Source organism: Gopherus flavomarginatus, chromosome 9 (genome assembly GCF_025201925.1).
Source record: "Gopherus flavomarginatus isolate rGopFla2 chromosome 9, rGopFla2.mat.asm, whole genome shotgun sequence".
In the NCBI taxonomy this organism is placed as follows: Eukaryota; Metazoa; Chordata; order Testudines; family Testudinidae; genus Gopherus; species Gopherus flavomarginatus.
In genome coordinates, this window is record NC_066625.1 from 72,738,165 (window position 1) to 72,762,342 (window position 24,178).

The 24,178-nt window shown below is 40.8% G+C and overlaps 2 protein-coding genes across 2 annotated transcripts in view; one reads left to right on the forward strand and one right to left on the reverse strand.

The window, feature by feature from the left end:
* Nucleotides 1-24,178, reverse strand: part of FAM227B (family with sequence similarity 227 member B) — a 226,893-nt gene that overhangs the window by 76,126 nt on the left and 126,589 nt on the right. The gene's annotated exons all lie outside the window — the stretch shown is intronic.
* The window catches only part of FGF7 (fibroblast growth factor 7), a 105,412-nt gene continuing 86,338 nt past the window's right edge, over nt 5,105-24,178 (forward strand). The window contains exon 1 of the mRNA XM_050966680.1: nt 5,105-5,302. The gene's annotated coding sequence lies outside the window, so the exon portion shown is untranslated. The remainder of the gene's footprint in view (nt 5,303-24,178) is intronic.

A 24,178-nucleotide genomic window follows, 5' to 3' on the forward strand; every position in this document is an offset into this window, starting at 1 on the left:
TTTCTTATCTTAATTTTTCATTATTTTGACTAATTATGATAACTGGTGCCTCTTTTTAAAATGAAAAATAATTACATTAGTTTAGAAAGGATACAAATGTATATATGCCCAGTTACATAAGTCCCAAATATCTAGACAGCATTTTGTTTAATGGACGATAGGATTTTCATCTGTTCAGCACTCCTCAGGATAGCGCCATTATTGAACCATATAATTATTGAACAAAGAGGTAAATTCAAAGCTTACATTGTTTCAACATTTATGGATTCAAAATCCTCTAATATTTATCCAAAATCCACTGAAGGTTCTTGGATTTTAGCAGGCTACATTAGACTGTTTACATTAGCAAATATGGGCTAATGCAATTAAGGTAGGAAGAAATAAAAAAGGAAAAAGCAGCCAGATGTTTGAGAAAGGATAAAGTTGTATTAAAGGAAGTAGTGGAAGAAATGGGAGGATGAATGGAGAAAAAGGCCAAAACAGCAAGCACACTCAAGAGGAAGAGGGGGAAATGGAGGGAAAGAAAATCAAACACATTAAAAAGACAGATTTACTAAATAGAAGGGAGAGAAAACAGTACAGTTGTAGTTATAATGTTTCAGGAATATAACTTAATGTTGTAGTTATATTCCTGAAAAATATGACTTTAAGCGAAACAATGTTAAGCAAATCCAATTTCTCCATAAGAATTAATGTAAATAGGGGAGGTTAGGTTCCAGGGAAATTTTTTTCACTAGACAAAAAACCACACACACACACACACTCGGCTGAGCCCTTAAGGGTTAACACATTGTTGTTAATGTAACCTTACACTTTACAAGGCGGCACGAATGGAGGGAGGGGAGACAGCATGTCAGGTAGAGACAGAGAAACACACCCTGTGTGTGGGAGAGAGAGATGCACATTTCCCCTTTAAGTACATGGACCCCACTCGAAGTACATTGCCTTTTTAAGTATATCAGTAAGTTGAGACAGCAGCTGCGGTCAGCAAGCTCTCTCCATCCTGAGCCCTGTCATGTCCCCACTCTGCTCTATATGGAGAAGGGGTAAGCGGGGGGCGGGAACAGGGGGGAGGGGGACACCCTGACATTAGCCCCCTCTTCCCCCCCCCCCCGCCAGCAAGCAGGAGGCTCCCATGAGCAGCTCCAAGGCAGAGGGCAGGAGCAGCACATGGCAGTGGGGAGAAGGACAGTTGAACTGCCAGCAACTGATAGCCTGCTGAGTGGTTGCCTCACAGGGAACTTTTGGGAGCAGGGGGGCTGCCAGTCCACCCTGGTTCCAAGCCCCCAGCAGCTAGCTCCAATGGGCTGCTCTTTCTGCAGACAGTGGACAAAGCGGGCAGCTGCCAAACAACGTTATAAGGGAGCATTGCACAACTTTAAATGAGCATGTTTCCTAATTGATCAGCAATGTAACGATGAAACAACATTAACCGGGACGACTTTAAGTGAGGAGTTACTGTATAGGGAAAGTACAGCAGAAGAGAGACAGACACTAAAACTGAGGAACAAACAGATACTTAAGTATGAGGAAATCATGAGACATCATGAAGGCAATTAGTTTTACTGAAATACTGTACAGTAATAAAAAAAGACAAAAATACCTTTGACTCCCTCCTCAAACCCTCCCTTTCCCCATGTCTCTTTCCACAGAGAATCTTGCCAATTTCTTCCAAGAGACTTAACAAAACACATCATGACATCTCCCCTCCTCATGCCCCCATGTCATAGATGTAGATGTTTCTTGTCTGCTCTTCTCCTCCACTTGTCCCATTCCATTTACTGATCTTCTTCATACTCGGTCTCAGCCCCTCCCTCTGACTTGCCTCTGATTCTTTCCCCTCACAATATAAACATGTTTTAGTCACTCCCATCATAACAGCTATACCCCTCTCACCTTTAAACTCATTGAACATGCAGTTACAATTGCTGGCTGGAGTTCCTCACCTCTATTTTATCTTAGACCCTCTCCAATTCGGCTTCCACACCTTGCACTCCACTGAAACTGCTATTGCTAAAATCTCTAATGATCTCTTCCTAACCAAAGCTTAGAACCAGTACTTCATTCTCATTCACCTTGATGTGACAGCTACCTTCAACACCATAATCTATGCTCCTCTTCTTGAAATCTTGTTTTCCCTTAGCTTCTGTGACCTGGCCTCTCCTGGTTTCGCGTCCTACCTTTCTAATTGTTTCTTCAGATCATTCTCCTCATCCCCCCTCCAGCTTTCTGTGGAGCTCAGTTCTTGGTCCACTTCTCTTTTCCCTCTACTACTTATCACTGGGCAATCTCATCTGTAAACTCAAATTCAACTATGTCTATGCTAACAACTCCCAGATCTCACTCTCTCCCCTAAACCTGTCTCCTTCTTTCCAAACTAAAAATGTGGCCTGTCTCTCTGACATCCCCTCATGAATGTCTAGTTATCATTTCAAGCTTGCCATGACTAAAACATAGCCCTTACATCCCCTCCCTCAACCTTCCCCAGTACCTCCTTTCTTGATCACTGTGGACAATCTCATTGTGCTGCCTAACACTGAGATCTGTAACCTGAGTGCCATCTTTGATTCAGACCTCTTTCTAGGTCCTCACATCCAAACTATGTTTAAAATCTACAGAGTCTTTCTGCATAACATCTGTAAGACATGGACTTTCTTATTCATCCACATAACTAAAAAACTCTCATCCAGGCTCTCATCATCTCACATCTCACTTACAGCAACATCCTTTCCTGTGGCCTTGACCAATAGAATAGTGGCCTGCTCATATCCATTCAGAATGCTGCTGCAAAGATCATCTTCCTAGCCCATCACTTTGACCATGTCATCCCCCTTTTTTCATCCCACCACTGGCTTCACATCAAACATAAGCTACTTCAAGGCTCTTTACAGTTTATTCCCACTCCACCTATCACCTCTCATTCACTAATCAGATGTCACCTCTTGCCTCCGATTGTCCCATGATGCCAGCTTCCATCACCCAATTGTTAAAATTTCAAAAGGACCTTCATGCTTTTCCTCATGCTGTCCCCTTTTGGGAGGAGCTCCTCCATAAACATTTGCAAAACTGATGCATTATCCCCCTTCAAAATCCTACTCAAAACTCTCATTTTCCATGATACCTACAAAAATCTTGATAATTGTTAGGCTATTGGAGTGTTGACACCACAGCCTATCACGCTGACTAATATTGCCTTGTTGTTTCCTTGTACTCTGCCATCTGTCTGTATCCATCTGTCGTCTCTTGTCTTATACTTAGCTTGTAAGCTCTTTGGGACAGGGATTGTTTTTTTGTTCTGTCTTTGTATAGTGCCTAGCTGTCCTAGTCCATGACTAGGGTTCTTAGGAACTATCATAATACAAATAATAGTAATCAGCTATACAAAATTAAATATAAAAAGGGTTTTAAAGCTAGACCCTCTAACCCCTTAGCTGTCTTGTCACACCTTCTCTCTATTTTAGAAATGTTGACAGATGCAGCCAAAAAAATCAAACACAGGTTACAGCTCACTCCTTTAGTGTAGAAGCCCATCGTGCTTCTTCCTGGTCCATTAACTTCCACAGCAAAAAAGAGCTACAGCTCTATAGCAACCATTTAAAAAATAGTCCAGACATGCTGTGAGACCTAACTACTATTTCTCTAAAAAAAATGGCTGTTGGGCTCTTCTCCCCACCACCCTTTCTGCTTTTTGTCTTTTCCAGAAGCCATGTGTGCAAAAGACGTGCAAAATGCCTGTGTTATTTTATGAATATTATGCATACAAATGCTAGTTTGATTGTTAATCTGCTGGCTGCTATATGGTGACAAAGGATGGATTCAGCCACAAGATGAGTAGTAGAGTTGCGTCAGAAATTTTCTGAAGGAAAAGGCAGACCTTTGAAAGTAATTTTTTTTTTTAAGAAACCTGCCAATTTTGACTAATCTTCCAAAGGAACCTATCAGGCAGGTTTCAAAATTTACCCATCAGACACACAGTGGAAACCTGCCTGCCCAGCTCCTTAGCAGCCTGCCTGTAGGACTGCCTAGGAATTGAGACCCCAGGGTTCCTAGGCACTGTGGGTCTGGGGTCTGCCCAATGGCCAAGATCCCCAGGGTTTACAGACTACCAGGCCAGCTGATTCACAGGGCTGCCCAACTCTTAAGCTGGGGACCTAGTTGCCAGGCAGTGCTGGAAGCCCTGTCTCTAGATGGGTATCTCAAGGTTTAGACTGCTGGCTCTGTGGCAGGGAGCCTGGAAGCCCTGAGAGCAAGGCCGGCTCCAGGGTTTTTGCTGCCCGAAGCGACAGGGAAAAAAAAAAGCCGTGATTGTGATCGGCGGCACTTCGGTGGCACCTCCACTGTGCTGCTTTCTTGTTCAGTGGCACTTCGGCGGCAGGCCCTTCCCTCCAAGAGGGACCGAGGGACCTGCCGCTGAAGAGCCGGACGTGCCGCCCCTTCCCCTTGGCCGCACCAAGCACCTGCTTTCTGCGCTGGTGCCTGGAGCCGTCCCTGCCTGAGAGCTCACTTGAGCCAGGATTTTCAGGGCATCCAGACTCCTGGCTCTGGAAGTCCTGGCACAGGTTTCCAGGATCCACAGCTCACAGTCAGTCCTGCCATATGGACTGACCCAGGACCAGAGACTCCAGGGCTTCCAGATTTCTGGGTCAGCTGGCTCATTGGGCTGCCTGACTCCTACAGCTTTTGGAGCCAGCCGCCCCAGTAGTCAGGGAGCCCTGTTAAACAGGAACAAGGCACTCTTATTCCAGAATAGAAAAAATGTCTAAACATGGCGTTAATCAAGAATAATCACGAATCATTCCATGTGTAGGCAAAGTCTAATTCTGATATGTTTATTAGCAGAATCGTTAATTAAATTCTTATTGCAGACCATTTGATGACAAAGGGGTTGACAGATGCAATTGAGGACAGAATTCAGCCCACAGAACCTTTTATTACTGGCTCCTGAAGCAGCAGTAGCATTAGCACAGCTTGATTTTTATATCAAGCTGAGTTTGCAGAGAAAGCAGTTAGAAAAAGTTTACTTGCAAACTAAGCAAAGTTGATCTGGAAGTCATTAAGAGATAATAATTATAGACACCCCCCACGATGCCATATTTACAGTCACTTTTCAGAGTAGAGCTGTAGTTTTACAACAAGTCGTTCTGTAAAGAAGGGTCTTGCAGGCTCTCTTTTATTTGATTACCCATTTATTCCTGAGGATTTAGCACTTTCTCTTCAACAGGACTCATTTTCTAACAAGGATAATAGAAGTGGAGTGAAGTGGAAAAATGAGGAAGAAGAAAGGCAATAGAAACACACAGTAGTAAGTATCAACTTTTTACATATATTATATGGATTCTTGGATGCAAAATTTGTTATGATAAAACAAAGACATAAACCACTATAAACATTTGCTGCATTTAATGCAGATAATGTGTGGAGATTATCACAGTAACTATTTGATTTTATTGCATTATCCCACATCTTGAATTTATAGCATCAGGGGTTGGAGGGAGAAAGGGAGGAAGCAGATGTGCCAAAATATACAAAGTAAATATCCTTAAATCAAACTCTAATAATTTCTCAAGAAGCATTTTCTTACTTCGCCTATCTGTAAACATAGACTATTATCAATGCAAAGTATTTTTCATCAGTTTGTGCATCTATGGTGAAATTGACATGTAGTAACGTGCAGATACAAATCTAACCCTTCCAAGTCTATTTATCAGACATACATATAAGAGTTTTTGCTTTGCCATGTCATTACATTTACTGAAACAATCTTATATGTCTTAACATTCTTAGCAAAATAGAGAAGAGTACAGTATCTAGTATCCAGTTTTAAAAGAATTCTGAATCTTGTCATGTTAATTTTGAATTACCTGAAATGTATTAAGGCTTAATGCTGCCATTAACAGTATTATAGGATTATTACAATTATTTCAAACTTCTTCCACCTCTGTTGTATGTCTCCCTTGTAGGTCTGGATAATAAAAACCTTACACAAGCAAAATTCCCAATGAAGTCAACTAGTGCTTTGCTTGGATAAGGATCCTTAAAACACCTTAAGCATAATAGATGAAATCCTAGCCCTACTGAAGTCTGTGGGAGTTTTGCCATTGACTTCAATGAGGCCAGAATTTCACCTCTAAGTCACCTAGACCTGCTCTGTGAAGAGTTAATGAAATACGGTGTTGAACTGGCATGTGTAAATGGTGACAAGACTAAGATGTTTTTGCAAGAGTTTGTGTGTCTTTTGAGAATCTAGGTGTTAAGTTTACATACATAAGTTGACTGCATGTAAACCATTTTGGTCCAGACATCAACACACAAGTACAATTTTATTTCAAAGTCACAACTTGGTTTAGTTTAATTAGTTTAATTACTGTAATTCTTTTCTGCAGATATACAATCTTTACCTTCTTCGTGCTTGATGGCATGTCTGTTACTTCCAAAGTACTTTCAATCATTTTTAAAAGAAAGAAAACCCTTTGAACTTAAGAGGCAAGTCCATTAAATTGGATACACAAAATTTTCACATAAAAGCTAATTAGAAACCACACCATAAGGTTTTCTTTAACATTTTGACGCCTTTCAAAGAATCCCTATCCTCACCCCCCATTGTGAATCTAACCAGACATCCCTTTTGGAGGAGTTTCTTTTTGCATATTAATGAATACTTCACCCTAGGTGTTCCTTGTCTGTCCTGGCTAAATACAGATTTGAAAATTAAAATTAATACAAGGTACATATGTATTGACCAGACCACTGTAGCAGATACAATTCATACTGAACAGCCAGATGCCAAGTGTCATAAAGACCATGAAAGCATATATTTAATGCAGTTAAAATAATCACAGTGCTCTTGCAGGAAGTTTTTTCCATCACAAGAAAGCTATAGACTATATGGTTAAATGGTGGAGAGGAGAATAGTGAACAACTGAGTGACGTAAGTAAGAGAAGTCAAAAAGTGGCATTTTACTAGAGAGTTAAAATGGAATGTTGAGAATTCATCGAGGAATATCCTAAAACAGCTTATACTGGCAAAAGCCCCTCACATCATTTAAAAGAAAAATACTGTACAACTTCCTAGTTGTACAGCTTCATTGTGTCAACTGCACAATGTGGTAAAATAATCAACCACAAAGGGCATAGCTAGGCACAATGACCTACTGCCCTATGATAAGCAAACAGGAAAGAGCAAAATAGTGAATTATTTAAGATGATCTACAGGAAAAAAGAAAATTAAATTTTGCCATGGTATCTTCAATATCAGTGCATCACAAACCTATTAGATCACTAAACAAGATGCATAACTCTCGAAAAGCAGAAGTAGATAGAAGAAGTAGACTCTCAGTTTAGAAAATATTAGAAAAGCAGGTTGTCGTAATTTTCACTGTAATAGTTATAGAAATCATAGAGGAAATACCTGAGAAGGTACAGGCAATATGAGTAAGAGTAAAGTATTAGCCCTCAAATAAGAATCTAAAAAGAAAATAATAAATATCAGCCCATTTCCTGAACAAAATTTTTAAAAAAATTCTGAAGCAGCTATGGAGCCCTTTAACTTCCCTTTTTGTATAAATACATCTACTTCCTGTGTGTTTTGAAAACAAATAACTTACTTCCAAGGCCAACCCTGCAAACTCAGCCAAGGACTTGAAAGTCAAGATGTATTTTTCTAGTTCTTATGTGATGACCAGTAATAAAGATTTTATATGCTTGTCTCAGTCTATCCTGTATAACCACCGATGTCTTCAGTTAAGGCTCTGAGTTACACCTTTTCCACCCTATTGCCTTCCACACATGTAAATACATCATTTGAAAACTATGGAGTCATGCAGGGTCCTGCTAATGGAATTCAGAGAAAACCTTTGCCGATTATGCATTGGCTACCAAATCATCCAATTTGTTCTCCCAGAGCTGTTTGCATTCCAAAAGCTTGGCATTAGTCAAATATTTTTTGGTCATTAAAATAAATAGATCAGACTCTGAATACAAAAAGAAAACAGATGTGTTAAGTAGGAAGGTTCCATTTCTAACTAGTTACATTTCAGAATGAGGTACACATCAAAAAGAAAGAAGCAACAGACTTGATACTCCACAGAAGACAGAGTTCACCATGACCACCTGCTTGGTAGCTTAGATGCCAATGGAAATAAAAACTAGTGGCACAAGAGAGGGGTTAGGAGGAAAGGTAAATTCAGTACTGAAGAGGTTAAGTGCAAGTTGGTGGCTACATATCCAAGAGGAGATATCAGAAATGTGGCTAGAAATCCAAGAATGAACAGAGGAGGAGAGGTCAGAAATCACCCATTTTTGAGACTCTCTGTCATTAATGTGGTACTGCAGGCATGGAAGAGGTTTTTGAAAGATATTAAAGAGAAAGCATGAAGAACACATGTGCTTATTTCTTTGAACGTATAAAAACCTGTAGGTGCTAATCTGAAATTCTAGGTGCCTATACCATAAAATTAAATCTCCCCAGAATTCTATAAATGCAAGCAGATAGTTCAGGAATATAACCACTGCAGCCCCCAGCCGACTCCCCTTCTCAATAGCTTGAGAAAATAGATGGCCATTGCAGCATGCCCATAATGTTAAACCTAGGCTCTGGCTAAACAAGGGTAGGAGTTTAGAGTTCAAAAGTCTAGGATCTCTTACAGAAAAATCCCTACCATCTCCCTCTCAGTTATAATAAAGGCCCACCCAGTGCAAGTGTCTCTGCTAATCTCAATTGTGGCAATATATGCGATCTCAAGGATAATCATATCCCATGTCATCTGTGGATGCAAGATCTTCAAAAGATACACTGAACATGTTGATAGCAAGTAGAAATAAATAGAAATAAATAAATACAAAGCCCTGGAAGCCAAAAGAATAAATGGATTTAAATCCCAAGCCCTACGTCTGCTGTACTACACTAGAGAAGCCTTGACTTCTCTTTGTGAGAAACAAAAAGGAATCTGGACAGTTCCCAATTACAGCATTAGCAGCCATCAAAGTCCCTCTTACAACACAATGTCTCATTCTGCATTGGTAAGGATTCATGTACAATAACAAATTTGGGGACCAGATGCGTTTTCTTTTCCCTAGATGTCTCCTGGCACAAATCAATCTTCATTCTTCCTGCCAATTCAATATTCCCAGACTATTGCACAAGAACCACTTCCAGCTTTCTAGATTACGTATTCTCAGGTTCTCACACTGATTCTCAGATTCCTAATACTAGTTATCATCCATTTTATTTTGCACTGTGTTTTTTTCTTGAGCAATGAATTAAACATATCCATAGTATCTAGTGCAAGATGGTTGGAGATCAACTGTTTTGCCCATTGTCCCTTTTAATGACTGGGGGAAAAGTCATCAAATATACAGCAGAAGCAAAATTCTGCAATAAATCTCGTCTTTCTTTCAAACAAGCCCTCCTACAGATGGAGACAGTTCTTACAGCAGTTGCAGCTCAAAAGCATCTCACATTTGAGTTCAATCCTAAGTGACACCTAAGATTCATTCTAGGCCATTTTCAGTACCTGGCAACTTAACTCCTTAGTCCCAACTACCCTGCTGGGGGGGCGGGGGGCACAAAAAAAAGGCAGAAAAAGCCGATAAAAAGGACCAGGAGAGTAGAGCAACGCAGGTCCATATCTGTTTTCCAGGGCTAACATACACATCTCCCCTGCTGCACCCTTCCTTTACTCAGTATGCTAATTTTGCATCTAATTGATTAAAAAAATAAACCTTGTAACCTTCATAATTTTGTCTAGGAAAGTTAAAGAATAAATTGCAGATACATGCATACATCAATTTCATAAACAGAGACGTCATCTTATGGTGAGGCAAATGCCTCCCTATGGCATTTGCATAGTATTCAATTCACGAAGAATTGCATTTCTATATCAGTTGAATAGTAGAACTCACAATGTCCTTGCTGAAGGGAACTGTCAAATCATAACCTGTTCTTCCCGCTACATTGGCTGCATTGTTTCCACAGCTGCTGCTACTGCCACTCCTATAGAGAGAAGGATCTATTCCCTATGATGGCGCTTTTAAAAATTTTTATTGACAGATCATGTGTGTCTTAAAGGCTAGTTTCATTCTCAAAAGAAGTAATATACGGATAAAAGTCACAGAACTAAAAGCTCACAGTGAGCTTTGAAAAGGAATTCTGCTACAAAGAAAACAAACAAAAAAACCTTCCACAAAGTCCTGTTAGACACTCAAATGAAAGGATCACGGTAGAACCAATAAAGAGGTGTCCAGAGTCCCACAACATTTTGTCAACGACCTGACGGTAGTTGCATGCATTCAAATATTTCTTTTCAGCCTCATGCTATCCATCTTGTCCAAGCCACTGCCCAAATGAGAGAATAAATATTGGATCAGCCCCCTGAGGACAAGAGCATCAGATTGTTGTTTGTCTGCTCAGTTTACGAGCATGGTAGCAGATTTTAGGGCAGCTGAGCTACTGAGATTCAACTATAAATACAAGATTTGCCAGTTCTGAATGCAAGTCAAGGAAACTGATCCTACGTAGTGACATGGAATACCTCCTGAGTGTTATTGCCTTTTCTAGAACTCCTAGAACTTCTATTAGAAGTAGATATTTTGTTTGCACTTCTTTGTAGCCCTCCACCCAAGTTTAACATAGGAGTATGCACTGTGCTTAAAGGGATTTTCTTCTAGAGCAGATTTTTTTTTTACGTAAAAATTATTTCAGTTTCAGCAGTAGTTCCTTTCTCCCTCCTCTCCCTTCTTCCCCATAATTAAAGCATTCTGTTGCTTTTACAGCCATATAATGCTATGAGAGTTGTCTGGCAGACTTTTTTTTTTTTTTTTTTTAGAAGCATGCTTTATGGGTTTTCAGTCATGGCAGCAGTCTGTGCCTTCAAAAGAATCATCACTGGTGAGATGCTGTCCAATGTGTTGAACAAACTGTTAAGAGTGGTGTCTGTTTTGGAAAAGTAGGTGTGGACATAGAAAAAAAAATCTCTGCATCATATGATGCCCTCAAAAACCACTGAAAACATATGCAATATAATTTACAGATGACATGGGTAAGAGTAAAATGCACTCATTACTTCTGCAAACATGTACCTAGCCTACAGCTGTTTGCCTTGATTGAAATATTTTCATCCCACAAGTAATATCATTAATGATAATTTGAGGCATTATGTAAAGTCTGTGGTTAGCATTCAGTGCTTTGGATCAATTGCTTCTGGTGAGTGAATGATGGGGATAGGGTTTCCTCTTCTTTCATTGTTATAATTTCACATCACTAGAAGTGTCAGTCCACATGAAAGCAAAGCAATGATATGGAAATGTGCTGAAACAGCTGTGTTATCCCCTTAGGATGTGTCACTAAAGAGAATGTTAATGAATCTGGTTGTCTCTTTCTATGCATTTTTTATATTTTATGTCAACATGGACAGGAAGACCAAGTCTAATGTGTATTGAGACAGAATGGTATAATTCCTTGGTAGCTGAATTTTTAATGGGTCCTTGTGACCCAAAGACTTTCCTCATGGATGACGCTCTGAAATGGAGCTCAGTCAGAGACAAGACGAACAGGCCACCCAGAAAGAATGACTGTCTCTGTTGGCCTCCAGAATATTTTTCCAGTTTTTGTAGCGCTAGGTAATAATTGGATCAGTGTTCTGCTTTCACATCTGCTGCTGGTTGAGATCTCTGACTCTAGTTTTTCCAACTGCAATCTGACATCCATTCTGAATGTTATTAATTCCCAGGAGTTAGCGTCAGACTGATAGAGAAAATGATCTGGTTGTCTCTTATCTTCCAGTGTTTAATATCAGTTCTGGATAGAAACAGCTGGAAACAATATCACATTTGCTACAATAAATTTTCAGAGGAATTTGATGAAAATATTTCACATCTACAAAAAGCCAACTTAGAAAAATGGTCATATAAAGCTGTCTAGCTATCTAGAGAAAGAGACATGAGCAAAGCATTACTGTGTAATTAGGTTAAAAAGGGCATAGTTAGGTATACATTGGCATCTCTTCTAAATCATAGGGAAACCTAGGTAGAGATGAACCCAGCTTTGTTCCCAAACATTGAGAAATTTTGAGAAAAATTGGATCATCCAAAATTTATACTCTGTGGATTAATTTTTGAGTGGAATCCTTGTGGAGTTAGAGGAGGGGTGTGCACATAGAGGTGATGCACAGTGTAGTATGTCCCATACTCCTTCCCTTCAGCCCATCTCCTCAGCTACAGATTTGTATCCTGATGGAAGAGTGTCTACAGGATCCAAAGGGGTTGATGCCATAGAAGCAGCACATTCCTAATACTGCAGCCTCCTGCCAGAGGTCTGCCAGTTTTCCTTCCCTTTTCATAATGAGGGCCAGAATGAAGACTTGATAAGACATTTTAAATAAAAATACAGAACTGGGACTAGAACCTAAAATTCTGACTTCCAGTCAACTGTTCCACTCACTTCATGTTATCCTGTACATACAGCACTACAATTAGAACTATAATGTCTGCATAGTATACAGATTTCAAATGCTTTACAACTATTAAATATCACCAACTCCATAAAAGTAAAGAATATGATAGGGAATACATTACAAACTGTTTAAATGTATGCATGTATGTATGAACAGAGCAGCAGGAGTTTACTCATCGTTTAAATGTATGCATGTATGTATGAACAGAGCAGCAAGAGTTTCAGAGTGCATAGTAATGCTCCATAATGGTTTGAAACAGAAAGTAAAGACTATTCAAATAAAAGCATATGGCAATTGTAGGCCCTACTGTAACTACCTGAGTAGGAATTTGACCAGAACCATTACAGTTAACATCCCTCAGCTGAGAAATTTCATACAATTTTTTAATAACCAAAAATTGTAAAGATCTGTTTGTCTCTTCGAAAGCAGCAGTGTCATCCAAAGAAAGAAAATTTAGTGTTAAAGGTGAAAACACATCCTCAATCTATTCCAGGGGATAAATATTTCATGCAAATCCTGTCACTGGGTCAGGGGCAGCTCTAGGCATTTTGCCGCCCCAAGCACGCGGCAGCTTGCCTGCGGAGGGTCTGCTGGTCCCGCGGCTTCGGCAGACCTCCTGCAGGAGCGAAGTCGCAGGACCAGCGGACCCTCCGCAGGCAAGCCACCGAAGGCAGCCTGCCTGCCGCCCTCGCGGCAACCGGCAGAGCACCCCCAGTGGCTTGCCGCCCCAGGCACGCGCTGGGCGTGCTGGGGCCTGGAGCCGCCCCTGCACTGGGTAGTCTTTGGCAGGAGCGGTGCCAGGGTTTCTGGTGCCCTAGGCAGAATTTGGGGGGCGGCATTTTGTGCACTCCCCATGGGTCGTGCGGGAGCTTCTGGTTCCACTCCCATCGCACCGCCGAAGAAGGACCCTTCACCGAAATGCCGCAGGCAACAGCCGTAGTTATTGAGCTGCTCAATTGCCTGCCATTGTTTTCCGTGGCACGTCGGCAGAAGGTCCTTCTTCGGCGGCACGATGGGAGCGGAACTGGAAGCTCCCATGCGCCCCGTGGGAAGCGCACAAAATGCCGCCCCCCGAATCCTGGCGCTCTAGGCGACCGCCTAGGGTTGCCTAATGGAAGCGCCGGCCCTGGTCTTTGGGCTTGATCCTGCAAGCCTCCTTCATGTGCAACTTCCATTTCAGTGAGAGTTGAGGACTCGGAAGTTCAAACCCTCAATTTGCTATAAAATGTAGGATATAGATTAAGTGCATTGTTTTAAACTTTATTCAGCAGTTTCTTGTTTTCCTGGTTTTAAGTCAGGGATTTAGTATACAGAAAGTTATCTTGTGTTAAACTTACAACATGTCAAGAAATACTCACAAGTTACAATATGTAACCAAAAGTCATATAAAAAGAAACACTGAAAGTGTGGTTTTATTTGAAATTGTGAATTTTAAAAATTAAGTATAACAAAAATTTCACAATTTTTCCATTCCGGCAATATTTTTCTTTTTACAAGAAGAAACAAAATGAGTACAACCATGTGGAGATAGCAAGTTATGCAAATAGGAATTCCAGTTAGGGGGCATATGTTTTCAGATAGATCACATGGCGGATGGACAAAAATATTATATATCTTTCCTATAAAGACCTATAGAACAAGATTTACATACCAGAAGATACAATATTGCTTTGTGACTTCAGTTAGGACGTTAATTCCAGAATATTTAGAAGATCTACAGCAGTAGATTTTGAGGAAAGTTAACTTTTGGATGGCTAATCAAGTCTGCTAACTTTTTCAGTGACAAAAAGGCACAAGAATTGAAAGGTAACGTCTGCATAGTGTAGGTATGGTTACATAAAGAAGAGTGGAGTATGTGTTCTGGAGTAACTCTGGATCAGAAATTGGAATTACAAATATGCTAGCTTATATCTATAATGTAATGATTCTATTACTGATATTCTTTATGTTAGCTGGCTAAAGATTTTAACAAACCCAAGACAAATTTGTTAGTGACACGGAGCCCTAAATTAGTCTAATAGCTGATTTTGATGATAGCTCTAAATAAACCTGTTATCTGATATTCCCCCTCTTTTTCCTAATGTGAAGTTGCTTAATTTGAGTCTTGTAGTCGTTCAATATTTAACTGACAATAGCAACTGTATTGGTAGAAGACAGCTGACTCATTTTCAAATCCTGTGGCTCAGATTTTTATGGGTGAGGGTTGAAAAATGCATGTATACAATTTATGCATTCAGATGCACATGCAAATAACTAGTTAGGGAAATTTTGCTTGAGGTTACTGTAGTTTAAATCTAAAGTTACTCTAGATTTAAATAGCTGTTTCTCAGAGCAGAAATTTATCTTTAAACATCTAACTTGTTTCCATTTCAGTTCAACAAAACCCAAGTCTCCATGATATTACAAAGCCTATCTATTCTCCCAGGTTTGTGGGGATTCTAGAAAGGGAAGGGAGCTAAGGTTGTGGTTTCTGTTAATTTTGAATGGACAGCCAACAGATAATGAGGAGTTCATGGTTGAAATAGTAAGACACTTGTATACATTTTTATTGCTCATGTGCTTGTAAGTTTTCTAAAGAGTAAGCAAAAAATGGACTCTAAATATTATACTCCAGCCAAGTTTTTCTACTCTCCAAAACAATAAAACTGAAGCTTAGAGGAATTCAACTATAATTTTAAGGAGCAGATGACAGAGTGTAGACTGAGTGAGATGAAGCAGAATGCATAAAGCATGCTCTGCATCTTGCTCTGCATCCTTTTCTAGGGACCTACAAGGCATGAAGTGCTCCTTGGAATTCCTGAGCACCCTCAATTCCCATTGATTTTAGTGGGAAATGAGTAAACTACACACTTTGCAGGAGAGCTCAAAATTTTGTGTGATCAAGCACCCTCGTTTGCTGCTGTTTTGAAGATCTGGTTATATTACCTTGAGACTCATTACACTTGACATACCACACTATCCATTTTTAGTGGTACCAGTATTGTCTTAAATCAGCAGGCAGTTGGGCACAGCTGTGGAACTTGCTTCTTTTTGAAATCCATTTTACATAACCTCTCTCCTCAAAGTGTTCATAAGAATTAACTCATTTGGTCTCTTGTTCATTACCTTTCCCTCACATCCATTCTTTTATTGGAATACCTTTGTTTTTATCTGCTTGAATGTTCAGATTTACAAAATTACTATATCTTAATTTGTTTGTTTTTATTATGCTGTATCGCAATCTGAGTACACAGGAGAGAGGGAGATGTTTCTTTATAAAGATAATAATGATAGAGCATTATTTTGTTACAAAGGTGGACTTTGCAGTTGAAACTGAGATGGAAAACAACAAGCATCCTCATTACTTTCTTATGGCGCAGTTCTCAAATTTTTAAGCCAGTGCGTAAATTTAACGTGTGAGTACTCCAGCTGAAGTCACAACGACTGTGTAAAGTTAAATACATGCTGATGTAAGTTTCTAGCTTGGAGTCCAATCCTGCAAACACATTAGTTATTTTTTAATTAAAGCATATTACTTGTGCTTTTGTGCATTTCCAACGTGAATAAAAACATGCCATTTGAAAATTCAGGTGAGGAAATTAACTGGCAAAGCTCTTGCCATCTTGGAAATGCTAGTACATCCAACACAGCTTATCATCTATCTGTGGCTGTGATGAATAAAAACTTCACTAGCTCTGTAGCAGCGGGAATAGCCCACCATAGAGAGAACAGGATTTCTTCCTCCTACTCTCCAGTCTGACCATGTTATAAATTATAAAATATTAGCACTAACAAATGCCTTTACCAGATGTTTAACACAATAGGAGCAGTATGCAGAAAGAAACTTGGACTAAAAAATAAGAATAAAGTTCCTTTAAGATTTTATGTTGATGGACCCCTTGAGAGTGTATTATAAAAGAGAGGCCCTGCTTTTCTCGTTAAATTAATTGCATATAGTATTAATTACTCTCCTAGATTTCTCACAAATTTGTAGCTTATTACTCTTCTCAACAACAAAATGCTATCAGTGGAAAAACCAAGACTGAAAGCAATTATAGTATATCCTACAGGTTCTCATATTGGATGGATGTCCTTTAAGTGTAAAAATTTATTCTCTATAGTTTATTCAATCCTTTACTTTTTAAAAAATTTATTTTACAAATGAAAATGCATAGTGCTGAATGTGAGACTGACAACCTTAATAAAATGATAAAGTTATTTTACCTGGTATATTAATAGATATTCAAATGTTAATCTTTTTGAAGTTTAAAGTTAATTTATTTCTTGTGAAAAATGTCCCTTTGACAAAAGTACTTCATTCAAAGAGGTGGCACGTGGCAGTGGCAACTCCACAAGAGAGGAGATGGTATAGTCTTTGTGCCCATTCTGTTCTAGGCCTTTCTGCTAAGATCACCAAAAGGCTGGTAACTGTCACTGTAGTTTTGTAGCCAGGACATCTGTCTACCAGAAAATGGACTAAGGCCAGCAATTCCTTACAGCCAGACCATTAAAAACCATCATATGGTAACTACTTTTGATCACTGCTGCCTTAGGTTGAACTTAAACTGGTGACATAGGGTAAGAGCTCCACATATGATTAACAATCCCATAAACACTGTAGTTCTTAGGCTTGATTCAGTCCTGTGATATACTGATGTTTGCTGTTGTATCCCAGGAAGCAGGGAACTCAGAGGTGTAAAGTCTGCTTGGAATGGATTTTAGTGGCACAATACACCTCGACTATATTTGTAGGCAATGGCTCTGCTTCACTGCCTTCAAGAAAAAGCTGTATAGTACTTGTGTTATAAGATTTTTAGTGTCATTCCTGACAATCTCTTTCCTGCACATCTAGCACGGTTTTCCTTACTAACTCCAACTTATGTGTCTCTATTTCTGTAGAACAGACCATGGGTTCCAAAAGAGAGATTTTCTTAGTGTTGGATTTTCTTAGTGTTGGAGGAGGAAATGTATAATGCATTGTAGTTTGTGGTATGTGAAGGAGGGAGAGATTTCTTAGGATGACCATAAAAAATGTCAAAAAAAAAAGTCAAAAATGAATCATTTCAACATTTCATTTCAAAATGAACTGTTTTTTGAAGTCAACCTGAACTACATTGTTTTGGCTTTCATTTCATTTCAAAGGCAAAGTGAAAAAAATTAGCTTGGCCACATACAGCCCAATTATTTGCTCAGCTCTACTTGAAAAGTGTCAGGAAATTTTGCTAGCATTTGCAGGAATATGTAATTCTTCCTCCCTCCACCCCCCACTACAATGTTTTCAGTTGCTCCTCCAAAAAGTCTGCAGATCTTGCACTACCTGACATGCAATCCTGTCAAAAATCACAGTGGACCTCAATACAGTTACAATTCCATAGTGTCCCACTGTTAGCGTGGGAGAGTTTGTTTCCTCTTATCTACAAAGATAGCCTCTTCTCAGGCAACTCCTTTAGCTTTTGGATACACAGGGTACGTCTACACTACAGGGTAATTTCGAATTAACATAAACCAATTTTATAAAACAGATATTATAAAATCGATTGCACACAGCCACACTAGGCACATTAATTCGGCAGTGTGCATCCATGGTCCGAGGCTAGCATCGATTTCCGGAGCGTTGCACTGTGGGTAGCTATTCCGTAGCTATCCCATAGTTCTCGCAGTCTTCCCTGCCCCTCGGAATTCTGGGTTGAGATCCCAGTGCCTGATGGGGCAGAAATCATTGTCGCGGGTGGTTCAGGGATAGCTTCACCCCTCCCTTCCTGAAAGCAGCAGACAACCATTTCGCGCCTTTTTTCCTGGGTGAACTGAAAGCAAACGCCATAGCACAGCAAGCATGGACCCTGCTCAGATCAATAGCGCAATCGTGGACATTGTAAACACCTCGCGCATTCTCGTGCAGTCTATGGTGAACCATAAACTGCAAAGGCAGGTGAGGAGGAGGCAGCTACGGCAGCGCGGCGACGAGAGCGATGAGGACATGGACACTGATTTCTCCCTAACCGCGGGCCACCGCGCTTTGGAGCTCCTGCTGGTAATGGGGGAGGTTCTACCCATTGAACACCGATTTTGGGCCCGGGAAACAAGCACAGACTGGTGGGACCGCATAGTTTTGCGGGTGTGGGATGATTTGCAGTGGCTGCAAAACTTTCGCATGCGTAAGGGCACTTTCTTTGAACTTTGTGACTTGCTTTCCCCTGCCCTGAAATGCCATAATACCAAGATGAGAGCAGCCCTCACAGTGGAGAAGCGAGTGGCAATAGCCCTCTGGAAGCTTGCAACGCCAGACAGCTACCGGTCAGTCGGGAATCAATTTGGAGTGGGAAAATCTACTGTGGGGGTTGCTGTGTTGCAAGTAGCCAAAGCAATCATTAAACTGCTGCTACGAAAGGTTGTGACTCTGGGAAACGTGCAGGTCATAGTGAATGGCTTTGCTGCAATGGGGGGGTGATAGATGGAACCCATATCCCCATCTTGCCACCGGAGCACCAGGGCACCCAGTACATAAACCGCAAGGGGTACTTTTCAATGGTGCTGCAAGCACTGGTGGATCACAGGGGACGTTTCACCAACATCCACGTGGGATGGCCAGGAAGGGTTCATGATGCTCGCGTCTTCAGAAGCACTGTTCTGTTTAAATGGCTGCAGCAAGGGACTTACTTCCCAGACCAGAAAATAACAGTTGGGGATGTTGAAATGCCTGTCGTTATCCTGGGTGACCCAGCCTACCCCTTGATGCCATGGCTCATGAAGCCATACACAGGCAGCCTGGACAGTGGTCAGGAGCTGTTCAATTACAGGCTGAGCAAGTGCAGGATGGTGGTAGAATGTGCATTTGGCCGTTTAAAGGCTCGCTGGCGAACATTACTCACTCGCTCAGACCTCAGCCAAACCAATGTCCCCTTTGTTATTGCTGCTTGCTGTATGCTCCACAATTTCTGTGAAAGTAAGGGGGAGACCTTTATGGCGGGGTGGGAGGCTGAGGCAAATCACCTGGCCGCTGATTATGCGCAGCCAGACACCAGGGCAGTTAGAAGAGCTCACCAGGAAGCGGTGCGCATCAGAGAAACCTTGAAAACGAGTTTCATCACGGGCCAGGGTACGATGTGACTGCTGTGTTTGTTTCCCCTTCATGAACCTCCCCCCCTTTACTGACTCCTCCTGTAAGCAACCCACCCTCCCTCTTCGATTACAGCTTGCTTAACGAACTAAAGTCACTATCATTTAAAAAGCATGTATTCTTTATTAAACGTCATTCCCTATAAGCAACCCACCCTCCCCCTTCGTTTAAAAAGCATGTAATTATAAAAAGAGGAAGAGAATTAACAAGGTATCCCAGGAGTGGTTTGGGAGGAGGATAGGAGGGAAGGAAAAGGCCATTAAACACATTTCAGTGTAATGACAGCCTTTTGATTGGACTGTCCATGGGAGTGGAGTGGGCTGGTGCACAAAGCCTTCCCCCACGTGTTCTTACACGTCTGGGTGAGGAAGACATGGAACATGGTGAGTACTGAAGGTGGTTAAACATGGGCTGCAGCAGCACTCTGTGACCCCGCTGCTCCTCCTGAAGATCCACCAGACGTCAGAGGATATCAGTTTGATCACACAGAAGCTCCAGCATTGCATCCCGCCACCGCTGAACTTCCTGCCTACATCTCTGATCTTCCTGCCGCCACCTCTCATCTCGAGCGTCTCTCCTATCCTCACGTTCGTCCCTCCTATCCTCACGTTGGTCCCTCCTGTCCTCACGTTCACTGGCATCTTTCCTGTACTTTACTACCACGTCCTTCCACTCCCTCAGATGAGCTCTTTCATTGTGGGTTACTTCCATGATTTCTGAGACCATTTCATCTCACGTCCTCTTCTTCCTCTGCCTTATCTGAGCTAGCCTTCGGGATGGAGTAGGGAGGCTTGAAAAATGTGCAGCTGCATGAGAGGGGGAAAATAGGGAGAGAAGGATTTAAAAAGGTAAATTTTACAGAACAATGGTTATACTCTTTCACAGTGAACAACATTATTCACCTTACATAGCACATGTGATTTCACTACAAGGTCGCATTTGGAAACTTTTAATATTGAGTGCCTGTGGCTCTGGTGTTACAGATCTCACAGATGCAGGTCCGGGCATCACAATTCAGCTTGCATGCGGTCATGGTAAGGCACAGCTTCTCCAGCCTTCATATAGACAGTCGCCTTTGCTGCTTCTTTCCTGTTAACAAGGAGCAGCAGACGCCAACCCCTCCCCTCCCCAATCCAATTCTCTAGAATTGCTTTACCCCTCCCCCCACCGCATGGCTGGTATCATGGAAGATCACTGCTAATCACCCCCCTTTCTCCCCCCCCCCCACCGCGTGGCTGGTAGCTGGGAAGATTCCTGCTGGCCAAACGCTAAAAAACTCAGCGCTATCCTTCCTCCCCTCCCCCATCTCTCTGTCCCCTTACTTAAATTCCTTAATTTCAACCAGGTTACCATGAACGATATCACTCTGCTGAGGATAACAGAGCGAGATAAAGAACGGATGTTTCTTGAATGCCAGCAATCACTGGGACCATACGCAGCTATGCTTTGTCATGCAATGATACCCGATTACTTGCTACATGCATGGTATGGTAAAGTGTCCTACCATGGTGGACGGAACAAGGCTGCCTTGCCCAGAAACCTTCTGCAAAGGCTTTTGGAGTACCTCCAGGAGAGCTTCATGGAGCTGTCCCTGGAGGATTTCCGCTCCATCCTCAGACATGTTAACAAACTGTTCCAGTAGCTTTAATGCCTGCTAATGCATGCCAAGCCCTCATGGCAAATCAATCATTAAAAAACGCTTGCTTTTAAACTATGTTTTATATTTACAAAGGTACACTCACCAGAGGTCGCTTCCATGGCTTCACTGACTGGGCTAGTGGCTTGGGAGGGCTGGGAGGGTAATTCCGTCTGGGTCACAAAAAGCTCCTGGCTGTTGGGGAGAATGGAGTGCTGTGTGCTCTCTGCAAGCTCATCCTCCTCCTCATCTTCCCCCTCTGCTGAATCCTCATCCATGGTTGAGATTATAACCACCACCTCGGAATCCACGGACAAGGGGGGGGGTAGTGGTGGCACAGCCCCCTAAAATTGACTTGCCCCTTGGATGACAGTGGGATAACATGACTATGAAAATAAGCATACTTCATGATTTCAAAAATGCACTCTGCAATTATTTCCTAATTCAAAAATTTGTCCGACCTACAACTGTAGTAAATTAAAAGGATTGATCGCTGATAGCTTGTTACTGTATGAGAAGTTCACATCTACAAATTCCCTATTGATTTGGAAAGGGCATCTGATTATACAGTGTATAAAGCTTTGATAAAGTAAAGTTAATTTAGCTGTTTTCATTTTGTGCATCAAGAGCTGTTCTTACTATTCTTATTTTATAGCAGTATATAATACATACAATGGGTCATATGGCATCACTGGATTTTTAGGGGAAGTAGTCAGCTGAGACTTCAGCTTAAAAACTGATGGTACAATATGAGCTAATATCACCTGCCTTGTAATAATTAAGTGGAATAAAATCTGATATACAACTATGTCAAACAAAATACTAATAGCCATATTGTGCCATTCAATTGTAAATGAATGGGGAATCATACTTTATAAAGGATGGCAAACTTCACATTTCACTTTTGTCAAGAGTTTAATAAAACATTTTAATTTTTCCCTTTTTAGTGTAAAAATAACAGCAACAAATTCCTACTTTTATCATTGCAAAATTCTTTAACTACTTGCCTCAGTCTTGTAAAATAATTTACTCTTGTTCTGGGACCTAATTTTAACTATTTTAAAAAGAAGCATTACTGTAAAAAAGAATTTATGTATAAGTATGTTTCTTCAGCATGAAGTGGTATATTCTGAATATACTAGACCAGGGGTAGGCAACCTATGGCATGCGTGCTAAAGGCGGCACATGAGCTGATTTTCAGTGGCACTCACACTACCCTGGTCCTGGCCACTGGTTGGGGGGGGGGGGGGAAGGGGCGGGCTCTGCATTTTAATTTAATTTTAAATGAAGCTTCTTAAACATTTTAAAAAAAACTTATTTACTTTACATACAACAATAGTTTAGTTATATATTATAGACTTCTAGAAAGAGACCTTCTAAAAACATTAAAATGTATTAGTGGCACATCTGTCCAGGGATGGTCTAGACAGTATTTGGTCCTGCCATGAGGGCAGGGGACTGGACTCGATGACCTCTCGAGGTCCCTTCCAGTCCTAGAGTCTATGAATCTATGAATCTATGAAACCTGAAATTAGAGTGAATAAATGAAGACTTGGCACACCACTTCTGAAAGGTTGCTGACCCCTGTACTAGACTCTATTTAGCAGAAGAGTTCTACAGCAATTGTATCCTTTTGACATATTCAGAAACACTTGGCCAGACCATATTAGTCTGGCTCCACAAGTGCTTCCCATGACAAAGTGCTTGGAGATGGTAAACTCATGGCAAAAATCTCTTCTATCCATCATGGATCTTATTTACTCTGTTATTCAGTAAAAGCTCCACACTCACAAAAATAATTTTTTGGGAGCCAACGGTTTCTCCAGCTAAGCTGAAATTGGACCACCTTCCATGCACGTTAGAAGTCTAGAACACAGTTATATTTCAAATAGAATGATGAAGCTAATGTTTCTAACCTCTGTTAGAAAAAGAGGTTATGTAACAAGGCCTGGCCAGAGAACATCTGTTCTGGTGCTGGAGTCCAAGCAGTAGTGTTTAGAGAAGGTATGTGCTTCTGTTCCAACTAGCTGAGCAATGGATTTGGCCATTGAAAAATATCTGTCAAATGCCAGAAAAGCTGTGTTATTCCTAGTCAATTATTGAGCCTTCATTCTACACTAGGGAATAATATAGCATTGTCTTAATCAATTTATATTCAATAAATATTTAACACCATAATTATATCACAATAGCATAAGTGTGTAATAAATCCTCAGGTAAAGAGCAGGGTCAAGGGAGAAGCATACTGCAATACAAGTCTTTATCATAAAGCTGGATGTATAACCCACATAAATTTAAGGTTTATTAAAATATGTGATCTGTGAGGAAATTTGTTCTAGTTCTATGCCCAAATCTGCTATAATCTCACAGTGACACATTGGACAAATCACTTAAATTCAGTGTCTCAATTTCCCCTTTGTGATCTTAAGATGAAAGGTCCTATATAAATGTAAAATATTACTATTGCTTCAGAATAACTTCTGTTCATATGTAGTTCTGGGTCAGACTGGACTTGGGCTATAAACTCTTCAGGTAAATATTAAGGATATTTTTACATCCAGTAGATCCTAGAAACTTTTTTTTTTTTTGAAAATAGCAAAGATCTTGAATACATAGATTTTCATGCTCTTCAGATTCTTTTATTACTCATGCAAGGTTGGCTAAGTATCCTGAAAACAATGATACTGAGCTACCACAGCTATTGTGGAAATAAAAATGTGACATATACTATGAAAGTGCCAGAAGAATACTTAAAAATAGGCCACAAGGATAGAAAGATAAGCGAAACATCAAAGGCAATTAGGTTTGCATTCTGGTATAATTATAGCAGCTGAAAAGTTAACCACCACATACCACCTATGATAGGAAAAACATCCCAGGTCGGACTCTTGTCCCAGGACCAGCAACTTTGAATTAGCTAGAATGGAAATCTAACGGTGCCAGAGACAAAGGGGTGGGGGGAGTTTCCTCACTTTTCCCCCCCAATACATGGCAAAA